The sequence below is a fragment of the Triticum aestivum genome, chromosome 5A (assembly GCF_018294505.1).
Source record: "Triticum aestivum cultivar Chinese Spring chromosome 5A, IWGSC CS RefSeq v2.1, whole genome shotgun sequence".
Lineage (NCBI taxonomy): Eukaryota > Viridiplantae > Streptophyta > Magnoliopsida > Poales > Poaceae > Triticum > Triticum aestivum.
The window spans coordinates 701,831,414-701,838,675 of NC_057806.1; positions in this window are offsets into that span (position 1 = coordinate 701,831,414).

Genomic DNA, 7,262 nt, shown 5'->3' on the forward strand with positions numbered 1-7,262 from the left:
TTTTTTTTTGGTCTCAACACTGTATAGAACATGGAAACCAATTTTTTAGGCGACTCACATGTACTAGATAAAATCATAAAACAACCTCTACATATCCCAAAAGCCCTCTATGTAAGCATGTCAGTTCCGTTAGTTATTTACACATCTGTTTGAATTTTTGTGAACATTTTCTAAAATTTACATTTTCAAATTCCTGAATATGTTTTGTGTACATGATCATTTTCCTAAAATCATGAGTATTTTTTTGTGAACATTTTTTCGAAATCATGATTTTTTATAATATGCAAACATTTCTAAAATACTGGACACTTATGATTTTCAAACATTTTTGAATTCATGAAAATTTTATGATTTCTCAAAAGCAATGCATACAGTTTTTTTTAAATATGGGACATTTTATGATTTTCTAAACATTTTTGAATTCATGAACATTTTATGATTTTTCAAATAAAATTCAAAACTCACAACTTTTGAACTCCCGAATTAATTTGAAGAAGGAAAAACAGAAACAGAAATAAGAAAAGAAAAAACACTAGAGAAAAAGTAGGGGGAGAAAAGGGGAGTACTGGGATCGAACGTGAAAGACAACAACTATAGCCATTGCGCTATGCGTGTGCCTCTAGGGAATGTATCATGTGCACCCACACTTATGGTGGTACCGGTGCACCCGATGCCATAGAATATTATAAAAAAATCTAAAAAAAGTCTAACACATTAACACAGCATCAATGTATGCTGTCCGAAAATTTCGTATCAAAATTGGAAACACTTTTTAAGATACAAAAATGACAAATTTGACAACAGTGTGATAATGGGCCAAATCTAAAGCGCAAGTTATGTTACATACTATCCAGTGTAGAATTTGTCATTTTTGTTTTTCGAGTTATGTTTCAAATTTTGACTTGAATTTTTGACACAACCTACATTGATGTTGTGTGAATATGCTAAACTTTTTTTCATAATTTTTTGAACAATTTAAAAGCGTGATATGAGTTTGATGCACCGGTAGCACCACAGGCTCCGGCGCACCACATATTTCCCCTGTGCCTCTAACATATGTAAAGGTATCACTGTATAAGAGCAAACCTGACGACAACAACTTCGGAATTTTTTTTGAATCGTTTTCTTCACTTATTGATGGCATTGTGGGTAATTTCTGACAACTTTAAGGGTAATTTTCGTGACGTACCGCCAGAAGCAATAGCTGCTTTATTATTAAGGAAAGATGTCTAACTCACTTTGGTTTCTAGTACGTCTCATATACTTGGTCTTGGTGAAAACTGGTGCGCACGAGGACATAGCCAAAGAGCAGTTGGAAAAGCCAAGTGATACAAATCAATCATTTTCGTCCTCGAGGCAAAACACCTAGACAAAGTCACCTGCTTAGCTTGATCTACGTGGGCTTCCTGGGTCTATGGCTTCTAAACCGGAAAGTTCCTTCTGCATAACGATGTGTGCTAACAATTTAACATACATACGATTAAAAAAATCATGGTCAAAGATGGGAATATCATACCATCCTCCAAAATCAAGGACAAAACTTTGGAATATGAGTCATCCGGTGATATCAATAAAAATATTAGACTGCTTAGAGACGTAGAGTCTAACAATATAAGATGCCGAAGTAGTTAACGGATTGAGTCAATAAGGAAGAAATCGAGGTGCGTCATTCCATCATGGATGCACCTAGCTAGCACAGCTATTATACTATATATGTATCTGTCCTTGTCATCATCACATTAATCAGATATTTACTTGGTCAAATTTCACTCAAAGTGGTTAAGTACATTAGTCTACGTACGCGTAAACAACGACGATGGAGAGCAGAAACAATTCATTGTGATCTTATTAAGCGTAGTTAACATCCTCTCGCTAAGAGTTTGATCATGACCAATTCAGTGCATAAATCTGACAATCTAGTTGGCTTTTCTTGACTAGTCTCACAACACAACTCAACTTGCGTGATTTGTTAGAGTATAAACAATGCATCCAATGACTAGGCCGGGTGGCCACTCATAAACTGATTAATATCTTGAAAGTGTGTGTTGGTTGTTTTGATACAGGATGTTTCCATCAAATGAATAAAAAGCCTCCAGGAAACAAAACTAGGCCGTCGTCTTCCTGGACGACACGATGGCGATCTCCACCGCCGGCCGTATGCCCCCATTCTCTCATCCTCCCCTCACCGCCATCGGTCGGCACTGCACTGGCAAAGCCCCGGTCGGTGATAGGCAGCGTTGGGGTGTCCTTCCTCTCACCTCAACTCCCCCATTTATGTGGGCTACCGTAGACGATGACAGCAGCGCCGCTGCTATCCTACGCTGGTGGAGGTGGGCCACTTTCCTGAGGCGGCCGGCGTGCCGCGACCCGTCACAAGTAGAAAATAGGGCTTTGGTTGAGGCCTGGCTAGCCCATTAGTCCCGGTTCAACCACGAACCGGGACCAACGAAGGCATACGTCCCGGTTAATGAGCCAGGGGGCCGGCCGGGCCTTGTGTGGTCCTGGTTTGTCTGGACCCATTTGTTCTGGTTCCAGGCATGAACGGGGACCAATGGTCCTCGCTCCTGGCCCACATCATTGGTCTCGGTTCGTGGCTGGAACCGGGACAGAAGGGGGGGCCTTTAGTCCTGGTTCCTGCCACGAACCAGGACCAATGAGGTGGCTATATATACCCCATCGCCGGCGAGCAGAGCACTCCATACTGCTCTGTTTTTTCTGGCCGGCGAGGGAAGAGCTTTGTGGTGCTCTAGCTCACCTCCTATCCACATGAGGTGTTCGATGAAATGCCTGAGCCACGCTAGTTAAGCTTCTCCTCTCGAAGCTCGACCTCCAAACTCGACCTCCAAGCTCCATTTTCCTCGAGATTTGTCTAGGTTTAGCGGTCCGTCAAGTCCCGTCCCCGTATTCACCATCGTCGATCGCCCGCGCCGATCTCGTCGCCGGCACCACCATGATGAGCCTCTTGTTCTTATCTTCTTTATGAAAGAAAAAAAATTCTTACTTGTATGATTAGATAGATACTTGTCTAATTTTCTTACTTTTATTATTGCTTGTTATTATATAGTGCGATGGTTTTGGTATCCGCCCCCGTCAGCCCTTGTCCTGGCTATGATTCGAATGTGATATATATTATCTTTTATAACTATTTGGTTCATTTATTGTTTATGACAATTATGCCGACCACCGTGACATAGATTTTATTTAACTAGGAGGTATGTGAACCGGAAATTCGAACTGACCCTATTGTCGAGAGGTTAAATTTAATTGAAGAAGAAAACAATTACTTGAAGCAAAAAATAAGAAAATTGAGGAGGAGAAGATGATATTGGAGTTGCATGTTGCGGATGTCATCGATGATCATAAGATCAAGATGGATGCAATGCGGTTGGAGATTAGAAAGATTAGAAAATATGCCATTCATACCGAGGCTTGGTATCATTATGCTGTTGGATCAATTGTTATATTGGTTGCGATTATGATCACATTTGTTGTTGCATTGAAATGTTTTATATAGTTTCAACGTATGGTTTAATTAGATGCTCTGGAGAGCTATACGTTGTTCAATGAGAACTATGTATGTACTTTGGTTTTAATGTGATGATGAACTTCTATTAATTTGGTCACTTATCTATCCATGATGTTCTGTAATGGTTTTTGACACACTTAATTATATATAATGCATGTAGATGAATCGGCAATGGATGTACGGTGACTGACACACCTCTGAGTACATTAAGGGCGTGCATAATTTTATCGAAGTGGCTGATGCGAACAAGCACAATGGTTTTATGTGTTGTCCATGCCCTATATGTGGGAATACAAAGTCTTACTCTGACCGAAAATCCTTCACAGCCACCTGCTTTATAAGGGTTTCATGTCACACTATAATGTTTGGACCAAGCATGGAAAAATAGGGGTTATGATGAAAGACAGCAAAGAAGAAGAGGACGATGACAACTATGTGCCCCTGAATACGGTGATGCTGCAACGGGGGAAACTGCTGAAGATCAAGAGGAACCAGACGATGTGCCCGATGATGATCTCCGCCGTGTCATTGTTGATGCAAGGAAACAGTGCGAAAGTCAAAAGGAGAAGCTGAAGTTCGATCACATGTTAGAGGATAAAAAAAAGGGTTGTACCCCGATTGCGAAGATGGCAACACAAAGCTCGGTATCGTACTGGAATTGCTGCAGTGAAAGGCAGAAAATGCTGTGCCTGACAAAGGATTTGAGAAGCTACTGGAAATATTGAAGAAGAAGCTTCCAAAGGATAACAAATTGCCCGACAGTACGTACTCAACAAAGAAGGTTGTATGCCCTCTAGGATTGGAGGTGCTGAAGATACATGCATGCCCTAATGCCTGCATCCTCTATTGCGATAAGTACGAGGATTTGAACACATGCCCGGTGTGTAGTGCATTGCGGTATTGAACATGTCCGTACCAATTCCACTATTCTTTCATCTCACATTGAGTGATACGAGATACATCCTCAACGTTGGGAAAAGGTAGCTTGGTATTGTTTATCTCATTTCCTACTCACCTTTGCTCGAGTCTTGTGATGGATAGGCAAAGCACATCATCTCCGGTCTACAACCACGACGACGAGTTTGATGCTATGAAGAACTTCATCGACGCCAAGATGGACAAACAAATGGAGGAGCTCAAGGCCCTCATCATGAACCGCAAGCGATCTTCCTCATCTTCAATAAGACGCTCAAGTGCAAAGACTCCCGAGCTACCATCTTCAGCAAGTACACAGAAGCATCGGCATCGACATGACCATGATGAGCGAGCTTCAGGACACACGTTGGCTGCTCTGCCAACCCCGTGCACACGGGCCTTCGACCCCCGTGCAAACGGGACCCCGTGCACATGACCTCCGACAACCCCGTGCGCACGGGCTATTCAGAGACGCGACATCAACTACAAGGCTGCGGCTTCTTCAACACCTTTGGCATCTTCGCCAAGTAACTTCAAGGCATCTTCGCCTTCGGACATACGGCATCTTCGCCTACTCCACGAGCTCAAGTCCACTACTCCCTCTTTCTACTACGACATCGACATCATCGAGGAGATTCCATTCTTTGGGACTATTGACCTCGATGAATACCTCAAGTGGGAGTGCAAGATGGACGACTACCTCAAGCTACATCAAGTACCCTTCGACGATCAAGTGATGTGCGCCACAAGTACCTTCCACGACTATGCATTGACATGGTGGCTTCATAGACCTTCAACAAGCTTCACCATGACGTGGCCCACGATGAAGAAAACGACGCGACAAGAATTTGTGCCTTCCACCTACACGGAACATCTTCAACGCCAATTGGAGAACATCATACAAGGATCCAAGTCCCTTGACGAGTACTTCAAGAACACGAAGGAAGCCTTGCGACGTGCCGGCATGGACGACCCCATTTGGATGAAGTTCTACTTCATGATGGGATTGAACAACGCCATCTCCAAGACTATCTTCCTCGAGAACTACAAGTCCCTCGACGACAACTACATTGGTGCTCTCAAGGCGGAGCAAGAACTCATGAAGCTAAAGTCTACTCGACCCCGAGCTCACTTCGCAATGACCATGCTACATGACAGCGAGAGTGATGATGTGCCATCTTCGGCCTTCATCCATGACGAGAGCGATGATGTGCCATCTTCGGCCTTCATCCACGATGAGAGTGGTGATGTGCCATCTTCGGCCTTCAACCACGGCGATGACTACGAGACGGTTGAGCATGGGATTTTCCCTTCGACCACGGTGACGTATGATGACTTGAGTGACTTTTGCCACCATATTGAGAGAGAGCGTGACTTCACCACTAGCCCCATATATGATGAGTTGCCCCAATTCCCATGTGAGGAGAGCCACCACCCCCACCACTTGAGTGAGATGAGTGACTCCACCATATGTGACATTGAGTGCACCTACCTTGAGGGAGTGAGTGAACCACCACATAGAGAGAGTGAGGTAGTTGATGAGGCATATGAGGCCATTTTGCTTTCTAACAACTTAACGTCTCCCTCTATTGTGTCTTCTTATTTGGTGCTAGGTCCCATATATGATGACGCGCCGATCCTCGATGACTCTGTCCTTCCTTTGGACATGACGATGGCCATGGTGGACTATGATGCAACCCCACATGGTTCCATCAAGATGAAGATGATGACCACCATTTGATCTTTCCCACCTCACGTATATCACATGAGTGGAATGAGAAAGGTAACGTATAGGTGAAGGTGATGCTCTTGTCCCACTAGTGGACGTTCTTGACATTGATTGCTTGCATGATGTTGATACCCCTATTGCCATGATTCATGCTAGTATGATTTCCCCATGCGATGATTTACCCATTTATGATGAGTTTGATGATTGCCATGTGGAGTCTATTAGTTGTGATGCCATGTTGCATAGGATCACTTGTGATAATTCTCTTGGTCACATCATGTTTGCCGATCCGCTTGACTTGTCATATGCTATGCATGAGATCCATCACATGTCTTATTTGCAATCTCATCGTAGTGACTATGCATATGCCATTAAAATAAACCCAATTTGCACATATGGCATAGATGACAAGCCTATGGTTATTGGCATTTGTTTCTCATGTGATGATATTGACATGCTTCCTTTGCATCATTTATCTCATATGCCATGCCATAGCCACCTAGCTTCGGATATGCATTGTTTTGGATGTCGTCCATTTTCTCCATAAGATGTTTCCAATATTGCTCATGAGGAGACCCCCATAGTTTCCTCATACATTTTAGGAGATTTTGATTCATCCCATTCATTGCATGATCCCAATACTTGTGTGCACAATATGCTTTCCATGAATGATCTGCCATATAATTGCATACTTGATTTGCGTCCTCTTCATGTCATACATAACAACTATTCTTTCACGATGGACACATGTTCTTATACCATGCATCAAATTTCTTTAAGCGATGCTTATCTTGTTCTAACTCACACATGCACATACACATCATGATGGATGATGTGTACATTTACCATGCACACACATTCTTTCATTTTTGTCTCTTTTGTGTAGGTACCCATGAACACTCGTCAACCTCACAATCCCATGAGTTGACGAAACGAGCTCTAGAGAGCAATGATGACTTGGGATTCCATGGATTGTCCTTACCACCGTTCACCTCGCGCAACGACTTCACGCATCTCTTCTACATGGCCCTCACATGGTTATGGGTTATTTACCACTTCTCACTTTATTCCCATATTGCCATGTTCACTTTG